The following is a 13,845-nucleotide window of genomic DNA, read 5'->3' as shown; positions in this document are numbered from 1 at the left end:
CTTTCACCGTTCCCATTACAATTAAAGTTAATGGTGACTGGCTCAATGGCTCAAAACATGTTTTGTGAGAGTCAACATGAGTTAAAGTAATTAATGATACAATTTTCTTTTTTGGGTAAACTATTCCTTTAATAAGCCTCTGTATCATAATTGCTGTGATTTTCAAGCAGTTCGGCACAAAATTCGGCCTGCAGCACAAAACCATTGCACACTTGCTCTGGGAATAATTGTACTATGTAAATGTCCAAAATGAACTAAAGAGCACCCACTTTATGAAACCTTTGATTTTATGTAAGAATACTCAACCGCATATAAATTATAATACTGCAAGGAGATACTTAATGTAAATGTGAAGGTCAAACAAGATTAAGTTAAAAGAATAATGAGGCACAATGCACACACTTGTGCAGCACCAGTGTGAGTCTCAATTGTTGAAGCAGATGACTGAAGCACTTTTGAAATAGTTAATGGGGGTCCTTGCGTCCTTGCACTAGTCAACAAAATCAGAACCTTTAGGAAAATTAGTGCATGCTGTTTATAGCATTTTACAGATTGCATAGGGCCATGACACCATGTGTCTAGTTCACGTGCACATTGTTTTGCATACAACTGCAAATTTCAGTAAAACTTTTTATTCCAGTAAGAATATCACATACAGTAGCCCCAGAAAGTATTTGGCCACACTTAAAAAATGTATCAGCGTCATTGCATTACACACACACACACACACACACACACACACACACACACACACACACACACACACACACACACACACACACACACACACACACACACACATACATGTTGATCTACCTATCATTATGAGGACTTTCCATAGACACCATGATTTTTATACTGTACAAACTATAGATTCTATCCCCTAAACCTAACACAACCCCTAACCCTAACAAAATTTATATCATAATACCCTTGTCAAAAATTGTCCTTGTAAACCACATAAACATGCAACCCAACAATATATTAACTGTTCAAAATGAATAATAAGTATTTAGAACCTTTCTGGTTGCCAAACATTAGTGAAACATGTCCATAGTTAAAGTGATGAACTACACCTATAGTGACTGTTGGGTTACCTGTGTGAACTTGAGGGGAAATGACTTCATACACCCACTAAAGGTGACTTTGCGACAAGTTGGTTTCAATTAATTGCAAAAATGGCTTTGAAAAGGGGAGTTAGCTCTAGCATGAGAAATGCTCTAGCATCATTTCTTTGCAGATGCCATTTGGTTTGATAATTTCTTGTCTAATGATGTGAAATTCAAGGGTCCAAATACAAACACAAGCAGTCCTCATTTACTTGATGTTTACTGTACTCTGTGGGTTTGTATTCTTCTGAAGAACTCCCTCTTTATGCATAAGGAATGCTCTTTTTACTTGAGAAAGCTCTTCCACTTTCTCTCTCCCTCTTTTTTCTCCATAACTGATGAGACCATCTCTGACTCCATCTTATTAGGAAACATCTATGCTGTTTGTTGTGTGTAATTAAAACGTGGAGGGAAGGGTGCAGTGATGAAGTTCCTCCACTGAAGTGTGTTCCGCTGCATGCCCACAGGCTCATCTACTAAAATTGGGCTCCTGTGAATTTTTCTGCAAAACAAATAGAGAATCTTAAGTGATCCTGTACTTGTTTTACTGCTGGTTGTTGAGATCTGAAATTAAGAAAATACCAACATTGTCTCATGGTAAATCTGAAAATTAGTTACCCAATTTGGTATGCGATGTGCAGAATTTCCAAGTGCCACCATACCGCAAATGCTCATGCCCGAAAAATCACCTGTACTGTGCCTTTGACGTCATATCCCTATTGATCTCTGGCAGTAGGAAGTAAGTGAACTGTTATAGTTAGGGCTGGGGTTAAGGTTATATTAAGTGTTAGGTTTAGAGTTTGGGGTTAAGACACTGGCATACTTAATACAAAATGGAAGAATGAATAGTGTGACGTCATTCTGTCCAAAACAAAGGTGTTTTTGAGTTGGATTCAGTGGTCTTTAATAGCTCACTATTGTATATGTTGTGCATTTAAATAAAGAAACAGTTTTTAAATAAACTTGAACTTTACTGACGTCATCTCAACGTGCCAATACATACACTTTTCTTGTCCTCCCTCATTCTGAGCACATACTTGTACAAATTTCTTAAAAGGATATTACAACATAAGCAGAACACAACACTCTCCAATGTGAACTTTCAGGAAACTTTGTACCAGCTGCTAAACACCTTCTTACTGACATTCATCCATGTCATCAGTAGGTGTGAACTGGAGCTGATGAATAATTGCTGTTCAGTCAAATAAGACCAGTCAACATGAACACACCAGCGTTCTGATTTATTAACTTGCTGGTGCAAACTTGCCTGCATCTGAATGATGTTCATGTAGAGACATTTTCCAACAACATGTCATGATTTTTTTTGTTTGTTTAATTATGGCTGCTTATAGCATGTTAGCGCATCAGCGTCATGAATGCAGAATGTAAACATTACAAATTACACATTATCTACTGCATATAAAGGCTTAGGCTTATGATGCTTTTGGGAAACTCAGCCCAGGCTGTCCTCACAGGACACATTCTTGCATCTATCTGTGCTATTTTGTTTATCTAGTTGGTCTGTGTATGCATTCAAAGTTGTGCCCTATCCAACTGTCTCTGAATGCAAGAACACTTCCTGCTGTGTAAGGCTCCTGTTTTTGGGCTGCTTGCTCTTGGTAAGGTGGTTTGTTGTCTGTGTAGCTGGGGCTGTGCCGACTGCCCCTTGCTGATGGAATTTACAGTTGATTAATTGCATACATTTTTTAATGCTTTATTTTTATATAAATAATTGCACTGAACTTGTTAAATTGACAGCCTTAAGTCAAACTAAATATAAACTGTATATGAATAAATTGTATTATTAAATTAAGTATATGAGTAGAAATATTATTGAGCTAAATGGTGGTTGGTTTCCTAGTTTTCTTCTGTAATTCCTTTTAACTATGTAATAAAGTCTGGCACACATTTCAGCATATTCTAGTGAAGAACTGGCAACTTAGACAAGAAGAGACTGTCTTACTGACATTTAAAGCGAATAATCGTTAATTTGGTTTGTAAATGCCAAATGTATGGAGTAGACGTCAAGCAGTCTCCATGAATAGTTGTACAGAAAACAGTGCAAAAATAGAGAAACGTATGTATAGATTTTGTAATCAGAATTTCTGACCTTCCAAAAGTAATAAGTACTGATTTTCACAGACATAAATCAGAAAGCAAAGTGGAATGCACAGTTATGCTCATGGATATCTAAGTAACCTGCTACTAAGTGCCTAAATCAAAACTTCAAGCACCAATTTAACTTTTGCAAATCCAGGGTTTTGTATATTCAATGATTAACACTTAGTATATTAGCCTTGAACCTCATAAACACGAAAGACAGATGAAAAAAAAAAAAAGACGTTTGTGCCCTTACTCCCTGAAATTGCGTAAAGCCAACCAATTAGACTAGAACTTAGCAGATTGAGAAAGTACTATGTTTTTCTGAGTGCAATATGCAACTTACTATAGGCGTTTGATAGGTGTGTGTCATGCTTTGGGATGGTGGATCATCTGTTTTAACTTGATAGATCATGTAGTTAGATTTGATCACATCTTAGATAGTGAAGATTGCGTGAAATGACATTGTCTCATGGTAATGGTGGATAAACATAGATCAAGATCCTGCAACATTGCAGGCCAAGTTCTGGCAACATATTAATCCATCAATCCATGAGTTTTGATGAAACTTGCCTAACTTGATGCATTAAACCAAGATCCCAAAGAGGGATGTGCATTATTCTGTGACACGCCTTGGTCTGAAGTCACACCAAACTCTGGCCCATTAATCTCATGAGCTCAGTGGCAGTCGCTGCCGCAGCGCCATTAATCAGAGTGTCACGTCTCATCTGGAAGTGTTGACACTCCACTCACCCTAACTGCTGATCACACACACTGTTTTCACAATCCCTGTAGGCTAATTGCACATTTCGCAGTGGTGCCACTCTAGTACGGGACTATGAACATTCAGTTTTTCTCTCACAGTCACACCACTATTAGTTCATCATCATCAGCTAATGAAAGCGGGCGCCATTGTCTCTCAGAGTTTGATGAGATGTCATGTAATTTATTGTGAGTTGTGCAGAAAAGGGCTCTGGGGTTTGTGGACTGCTGATGTTTTACATTGCACATTTTTACTTTACAGCTGATATTACAAAGAGTGAGAAAGTTGCATTATGCTGGACCCTTGCGTTTGAGTACTTCACTACAACTTGCACTTCAAGTGCCAAATGTGTATGTCATCATAATCTGTATTCCAAAATGTACCCAGCTCCACCTCTAAAATTACTTTCCCTTTCAGCTCCTCCTTTTTTGGCATGCAACACCCAACTAATGTTAACAAATGGAACCTTATTGTAAATTGTTACCCATAATTCTTACATCCTGATGTAGGGGTATACCCACTCAAAAACTTTCAAGTAAAGCCATTAAGGCAATTTGCGCACATATTATTATGATTCTATTGTTAATATATATGAATTAGCTTGTTTATTATCAGCAGTGTTTCATTCAGTGATCCTGGACATTGAATACAACTGATAAATACTGATAAGTTCTTAGATACGTTTTCCTATATTACAGTTTTGTACCTAAAGCACGCGATACATACAGTGATGCACAGATGCGGAGGCGTTCTGTGTGTTTAAAGCATATTAAGGGAATACATCAGTCTTGATTAACTCGCCCTTTCTTTATAGAAACCACGATCCAGCTCATAACACCTTAAAAGTCAGAGCCTATATATTATTTGCATGCACAATAAACAATAGTGCAATTCACGCCCATCTATTGACTAAAAATATTTTCCTTATTTAAATAAAATGCTATTTAATAAAATTAAATCAAGTCGTAATTTTTACAATCTTACATTTTGCACCATTGTTCAAATCTTTGGTAAAATCATGCTCTTAGATCAGCTCATTCGATTTGAAAAGATCAGTTTCTTAGATAAGTGTATGTGGCAGGGCGGAGGGCGGGGCCGGGTCGTGATCCTACACACCCGGTCCCGTATTAGGCTAATCAAGCCTTCGAGAGAGAAGATACTGCCTCGCCACCTCCTGGGAATGCCGCCAGCCTCATGGACTATAGCCATCTGAAGAAAGCCATCCAGCAATGGATCGGTCGGACCCTGGAGCAGAGTCGACAGCTATTCCGCTCGTTAAGCTTCAGGAAGGACGGCCGCCCGTTCGCGTTTGCACAACAGCTCCATGACGCCTGCCGAAAATGGCTGTTGGCGGGGGGAACCCGCGACGTCGTGGAAGTGGTCGACATGGTTGTACTGGAGCAGTTCGTCTCCCAACTTCCCCGAGGCATGTCGGAATGGGTCCAGTGCCACCGCCCGGTGTTGGATGGGGCTGTCCAGCTGGCAGAGGACTACATGGCGGCGTTCCCAGGAAGCGGCGAGGCAGTATCTTCTCTCTCGAAGGCTTGATTAGCCTAATACGGGACCGGGTGTGTAGGATCACGGCCCGCCCCGCCCCTGCCACAGTGTACTGTTGACTTGAGAACTGTTGTGACCGGATCATTCAGTCTGAATTGCAAACTAGTCTAAGTCCAAGTGTTAGTGAAATCCAAAATCACCAGTTCTAGGATCATATTTCTCCTGATTCTCTGCTAATTTGGAGTCAGAGTGTCGAGCACATCTAAGAGACAGGTTCATTGATTGAGTAACATGTGCATCAGTGTTGAATCGAGGCACAAACTGTTCCAACCAATTCAGTCCGACTGAAAAGAACCAGGTCAAAAGAACAATTAATTCACAAACAGGACATCACTATTGGTGATTTATCGCTGGAGGTCACCAAGTTTCGGATATGTCCCAAATTCAATTCCAGCTTATTACTTACTGATAGTGAGCAGTAAACACTGTGTACTGCCTACTAATTTTGTTTTAAATAGAAAGTGAAACAGTAGACATTATTCCACGACTATTCCACAATAAGTTTCAAGCAATAGTATGCAACTTTGCTGTCACCAGGCCTCATCGTGATGTAAGTGGCTTCCAGTTATCATCTTGAAAATACAGTTCTTTTGCATTTTTAAATTAAATTTTGTGAAAAATATCAGACCAAATAATACATCAAAACAGAGATGCTAAAAATCGTGGCCATAGTTACCAGTTTATTCATCACATGAAAAAGGAAGGTCATGTCGAGTAGATTGCTTTGTGGGATTCCGTTGCATCACTTCTCAGATGCAAAAAGTTGAGGGTGAACGCTGTCAGGGTGAACGCGCCTTTCGAGGTCGAGTAAACCGCTATATTCACTGTCTCACCGTCAACACTCAACATTCTGAGCACTTGCACTGTTCTCTATTAATTAAAGATGCAGTTTGATTTTATGCCTTTGGTGCAAGAAATGGCAATTTGTAGAAGCGCTAACAAGAGCTGTGTGCTGTCATTTGTATGGTAACACAAATAACCTCCGGGTACAGATAGGACAATTATGTCTGCTCACGTGCCTCATTGCCTCAGGTTGCTGTTAAGTCTGATTTACACACATGTCCTCTTGGATTGAGCTAAGGGCTTTCACAGTTGGATCTTCCTTTTCCTGATCCATCCATCAAATTGCCTATCGATCTTTGGCATTTGGAAACTGGGCAGGAATCTGTATTGCAGACATTTACTTCTTTCTTCGTTTTAATGGGATAAAGTGGCTGGCATCTTTACAGTGACAAAGATGGAGAACAGTTGTGATCAGCAGTGAGTTTATATTGACAACTGTGATTGGTGGCTTTCACACAGAGTAAAATGAAAGCTATTCAAAACTTCATTGTGGCGGTCTTTGATCTTCATCAGTGATGCATCTGTGGTTAATTGAGGATATTCACATATACACTGTACATATAAGCTTTTATGGTATATCCTAGCAGCATGGACAGGTGTGTGTTTGTCCGTTTTCAGTGTATCTGCTTTTCTGTCAATGCAGGCCATTGAGTTTATGTCTGCATAATAATGAAATGGTAGTAATCAATCAATAGGTTGCCCTTCAGCACAGCAGTGATGAATGAACAGCAATATTGAATATAACTGAGAGCTGTCTCTCTAGGTTCCTTCCTTCCTTATAATTGAGAGCTGATCAATTATATTCCTTCGTTTCTTGAATATAATTGAGAGCAGGCCCAGTTACATTCCTTCCTTCTTTCCTCCCATCCTCCATCCATCCTTCCAAGTTCAAATTTTATATGAATGTGCCAAGTTGCAACATTGATTATCTACGTACCTGATTCCCTAAGACAATGAATGGGGGGCCCTGACCCACCCAGGCCCACCCGTGGCTGCCATGCTGTAAAAAGTGTCCAAATGATAATGAATAAATAACGAGACACCAAAGTGTACAGTATTCATGGAATGTGCTGTCTATTTCCATTGGTCATACTGATTTTCATTACAACAGCACTCTTGCTTATGTGATATTGCTCAATTTTAAAACGTATAATTCCAGCTCTGAATTCTGATTATATGAACCCCGTTTGAAGCCATTGTGAAATAGCTGACCTGTGACCACAAATCAGTTGAATTTTACATTAAAGCACCAGGTTACTATGTTGCTTTGCAACCATAAACAGCTCACAACTATGTTGCTAAACCATATTACTTGGCAGAAGAATTGTTCATTCTGCAGATTAATAAATGTAATTATTTCTTGAATACTGGTGTCTTTTATTATATTGCTATTGCCACCATTTTATGCAAGAAATAAGTCTCGAGGCTATCACCATTGGTTTTCTTGAACAACACCTCTTAACTGTAATAAAACTACTGTAATGTATGACCTCTCATGACTTATTTAACACTGATGTCTATTTTGGAGCAATTAGTATCATGATGGAAAACACAATATTACAACCTGACAGTATAACTGAGCAAACTGCCAACTAGACTGATTACAGCACATTGAACAATCATTAAGATGTTAATATCACAAGCGTGATGCAATTTCACAACACAATATGGTGAGAAAATGAATGAGCCGATCTCCAGGGAGTATTACGTAGGCAGTTCCTCATCTCAAATGAACAATGAAAATATCTAAAGAGATTGCATTTTGTGCCAGTGTTGGGGAAGGTACTTTGAAAATATATCTCGCCAATACAAGATGCTCATATTTTAAAATAGTTAACTTTAACTTTAAATGTAACATCTCCTTTTGTGTTCCACAAGACACAAGTCACACATGTTGAAACAACAGTAAATTATGGCAAAACTATGATTCTTAGTACTATCCCTTTACATTTGTAGTGTAGTTACTTTTCGATAAGTTTTTAAGCTAGATACTTTTTTTTGTAACTTTAAGCTAAAACAACAATTGCTCAGATTGACTCTTCTGTGTGGCTTTCCGTGCAAACATTGTGAGTGAACTGAATAATTATGAGACTCATTGGAGTTTGAGGATGGAAAAATAGCTGCAGAGCTCATAATCCTCTGGGCAGCAACTCAACATTTTCATCTTCTCCACATACACTTAAGATCTGACCCCAGGCCAAATATACTGTAGCTACTAAGCATAGTGAGACAATCAAATTACATTTGTTTGCTCTTTGAATGGACAGCGAGCACTGCTGCCCGTTGCTTTAATGCGTGTCTCTGAATCCCAAACATTGCATTTTTGAGAAGCCTGTGACAGCCTCTCTGGGGGACACAGTGGAAACATTGAGCTTAGCTGAATATAGACAGTAAAAATACCCTGCCAAAACACTATATATAATGTGCCATGGAGAATGGACCACTAATGGCTTCATGACAATAACCTGGTAGATTGCATTTGGTTGCAGCAATGGCCAAATATCTTAGAAGCTTAGTCTTATGTCCTGGTGAATTCTCATGCTCAAAACAGCATGAATAAAATGTTAAGTGGTTCTAGACCGGGTCCACTGTCATCCTCACAATAGAATATCTGCTCTGCATTGCTCAGTGCATTTTCAAACATCCACTATCTAAGGAACTTGATGTTTGGAATGAAGTGGCACCCCCCATACGAGTTAAGAGACCCTTATGACAAAAACATTTCAGTTTCAGTGAAAGGTAGGATCTATCCAATTATTGTCATAACACATGCAAATGAGACATATAAATCTTTACAAATCCTCTGATGACTTGTTAGATCTGAAATATCCTAGAATTTTTATAAGAATACTGATGCAGGCCAATGAGTTCAGTAATAATAATGAGTCTCAGTAATAATGCAATACTATAGTGAGCCTTTTATTTATTGGTAAATGAATGAAAAACTTTGTCAGAGAAAGACCATTATTCCTGGCATATTTATGAATGAATAACAAAGATTGAACTAATAAAGGGTAATGATTAATACCACATTTTGTATATCTAATTAATCACCGGTTTAAGCATTAGCCAAATCTGGACAGAACTCTAAAAATAGCTATCGCTATCTTAGATCATTCGATTAAATGAATCCACAGATAGATTGCACAGGTACACATTGTGAGTTTGGTTACTTACGTACCATTTGAAGTTGCATGGTTAAACAGTCCGAGGCACACATAGAAATTTAGTTCAATAAAATTACACCATTTGGCCTGAGGCCAAGGCACACCTAACTAGCACATACTCGTTGCACATGGCTTTTCGGAGCAGCAGCAGTACACAAGTCTTGAGGATAGATCTGCTAATTGTGCAGCAGCAGGAGCATGTCCACATGCAAACTCCATTTGTATGTGATTCAAGCAGTAACATGTAGGATGTCTCTGTTGTGCACCACTTTTGTTTTGACAAACTATAACTCCATTGTTGTATTTTGTATTGTGCTATGAGGTTCTGTATATAAGCACTTCATTTGATAATAACTAATACAATATGACGTTGAAAATGTATTGTTATATTTACATTTGATACAAATTTTAATTAATTAATTTATTTAAACACTATTTTGATGATCAAATGTAAATAAACTGTTGAGGAAAAATCGGTATCGGGACATCCTTAGTAAAAAGTCTCCATACTTACTCTTCAGCAGCCTTAGCAGATCTAGTCTGTTAAGAGCAATAACCTGTCATTATGCCATACACATATTAACATGCTAAATATTTCATAAGAGTTGTCATCACAGAAATGGCCAAATTTCAGCCACGAAACTCAATGTTGCACAAGCTGATGACTTATGTTAGCCATTTACATGTTAAGCCAATGGGCTTGCATGGTGTAAGTTGATTGGTCCTTTGACATGTAATTGTGTAGCTAATCAATTTGCGTCTCTCTCTTTGTCTAACATTTAAATGGTTCAGTTTAGCAGATAAGCCAATTTCACTGCAGTGCTCGGCGAGGATTTTTCTCTGAAACCCACATCCACCCCAGCTTCACATGTCTAGATCTGCTATATGGGCATTGTTTGTAATGTCTATTTGTGCAGTAGCATGTCACGCTCAATGCAGCATGTCTTGCATTTTGATGTTTTATATCTCATATATCAAAAAGATAATGCACCAAATTATTTAACAAATTATTATTCACTAAAATGTTATGAGAAGCAACTGGCTGTCAAACATGACACAAGCTAAACATACTGTAAGCTACACATATGTATTCCTCAGGAGTCAGGCACATTTCGAGTCCTAATAGATTTGCAGCATTTCAGTAGTACAACCTAATGGCAATAGCCATACTATCCTACTGTTTATGTGTTGTACTTGCTATAGTTTACTTCCACGTTGTTTCTTCATAAAATAGCAAAGTAAAATATAAATCAATTCAATTAACGAAACAACGGAGTCACCATGAGTAACAGTTTGCATGTAAACTACAGTATGTACAGTATGTGTAAACACATAAGGGATATTAATAATTAACCATCACTGCACAGAAAATCAACATAATACAGTAGACATTTGTATGTATATAGTGCTCATTTATAATGTATTAAACAAATAAATAGATATAATTTGATAAACTAATATTGATATGAAATAATCATAAAAATACAATTAATGGAAGTGCAAAAATAGATTGTGACACTTATCTTTTGGAAATTAAGAAGTTAAAAAAATATCTAGTTCTTGCAATTTTGGCATTTTCTTACTGTTACACTAGCAATAAGATAAAGGTTGAGGAATTTTAAAGCGGTGGTGGCATAACTCCAAAAGGTGGTTTAATGAGGCCCTGGGTCACTTAAGACCAAAGGTATGCATTTAACGGTTAATATGTAATATTAGTAGAGAATGTTGTGTATTAAAATTTTTATATGACAGACTACATTGAAGCAAAGAACATTTTTAATTTTATGTGTAAAAAACCCCCAAACAAATTAGAGATGACTGCCCAAGAGCTCAATATGTCAATGCAAACACTGGTGAAAATAACTACTTTTTAACAGCATTTCAAGGAGAAGATCTTTTAGTGCATTCATTCTAGCTGAAATGTGGCCTTGACCTTTTCACGCACTCCTTTCCTGGTTCCTTCATCAACACGGGAGAGATACAGAGGCAAGTTCTCTCTTGGCAGCAGAACTATGCCGGCAGATAGTGCTTCTGCCAAGAGATGGCAAATCAACAGTGGACATATGGGAAGGGCTTTTGTGTTTTCAAGCAAACAACTCTGATTTCTGCCTCCCTTTTTTTCAACACAAGAACAAACAGGGTTAGAGCAGGACACAGTGCTGACAAGCCTCAGCCCTGCAACCTCAAGCACTCCTTAGGGCCTGTTTTGGTTTTACTTGCTCTGACAAGATTTTTTTCCAACCTGCAAGTTCCATTTGGAGAGGGAAAATAGTATTAATAAAATATCAGTCATTAATCAAACATGCAGGCTTCTTCGGAAGTCCCAGTTGGTTATTGGGGAAATATAATGATTTGTTTGGCACTAGCACCTTATACTTTGTTCTCTTTGAATGAACAAGCTTTTAAAATTTAAACTGAGTAATTGACTTATGCTCCCCAGATGGAGCTGTATAGTAATGGATGATGTGGATCTACTCTATGTATCGAGTAAAGAGTTTTGCGATGCAAAGGACCGTTTTCCACATTTTCAGTGGAGCGATGCGTGATTTATGCATGGCTATAAGCCGCAACGGTTGGAGTATGTTGAAAAAGTGGCCGATCAAATCATATCAGGACTCCAGAAGTAACTCCAGCCCCCCTGATTTCTCATTGCACATCTTAATTTATGCCTTTTAAAGATTGTTTGTGATTTGAGTACTAATTAACAATGTGAGAGTGAAAAACTAGTTCCACAACAGTTTTGTTCATTCGGTTGTTAAGAGCTTACAGATTTCAGAAGCTCTTTGCTCAATTCCAGCATACTCATTGCTTTGAATCAGCATGTGCAATGAAGCGCACTAATTCATCATTACAAATCAATGCTCTCTCGCATATTTGCATACACTGCTTATGCTAGGCAGTGAACACATGCTCCCATTTGTCTTTAACCAATCTCCATGGAGATAGAGGGGAAATATTTGACAATACAGCCACTTGCGGCATAAACTGTGGAAATTGTACTCATTGGGCTTGTGAGGATTATTTACTATGTGATAATTATAAATAACCAGATATGAGAGGAGCAGAACATTTGCCTTAAAATGTAACATTTGTATGTGCTCAAAAGGTGTTTTTTTTTTGTTGTTGTTAGTTTTTTTTTTTGGCTTAGAGGTTGTTCCTTCATAGCTTTTGAGATATGATGAGCACCATCAGTTATGTTTTATTGTAGTATCAACTTTGTCAAAATTCCTGAGGAGAAACATATGAGATGCAAATGAGACAGTAACTAAAGGAAGACTGTAAAGCTCTAAAATTAATAATAATAGCATCGCTTAGCTAATTTGGTCTTTTAACAAGAAATGTTTGAGTTCATATTAAAATCTCAGACTTTTTATTGGTGACTTTGTTTCTCAGCAAATATGAACACAGCAGAAGTCTCCATTTGATCTTATTGGTATCTTGGAGAAACTATTGAGATATTCAGAGAGATATTCTATCCTCTGTGTGGTCTCAGTAGTCAGTATGTCAGATTGTATCTGAGAGCTGTAAGCCCACTAATACATTTAAATCTGTTTTGCAAACAGTAGTTTGAATAAATAAAAAGAAGAAAAGAGAATAATATAAAAACTTATATTTCGCCATTTCTTATTTTCTGTATTAACATTTTAGTATAATGAAGTTGGGCCAAGGAATACATATAATTTTCTATGTAAAAAGTCCCTTTCTGGTTTTCTTGCACATATCATGGGAAATTTACCATTTTAACTTGCTTAACATGGTCATGACAGGAGTTTAAAATAAATTTGCACAGACAAGAATTGTAACTGATTCCATCACACTTGTCTCATGTTAACATGTTATGATTATTGATTAAGTCTTACAGGAATGTTCAATACAAATTAAGCCCAACTGATAACATCTGTGGCAAAATTACCAAAAAAAACAAAAAAATGTTTTATATGTCTCTTGTTGTAAAACAAACTTTGCTGGTGGAGCTAGTTGTCCAGCATGGTCTTCTCTTTTTTATTTATTTTGTTTCTCCCCAATTTGGAATGCTCAATTTTCAATGGGCTCTAAGTCCTCATGGTGGCGTAGTATATCACCTCAGTCCGGGTGGCGGAAGAAAAATCTCAGTTGCCTCTGCGTCTGAGACCGTCAATTTGCACATAGGCTCATGCTATTCTCCACAGCATCCATGCACAACTCACCATGCGCCCCACTGAGAGCGAGAACCACATTATAATGACCATGAGGAGGTTAACCCAACATAACTCTACCCACCCTAGCATCTGGGCCAATTGGTCGCTTAAGAAGCCTGACTGGAGTC

The sequence above is a fragment of the Xyrauchen texanus genome, chromosome 4, assembly GCF_025860055.1.
Source record: "Xyrauchen texanus isolate HMW12.3.18 chromosome 4, RBS_HiC_50CHRs, whole genome shotgun sequence".
Lineage (NCBI taxonomy): Eukaryota > Metazoa > Chordata > Actinopteri > Cypriniformes > Catostomidae > Xyrauchen > Xyrauchen texanus.
This window is presented reverse-complemented; position numbering follows the sequence as displayed.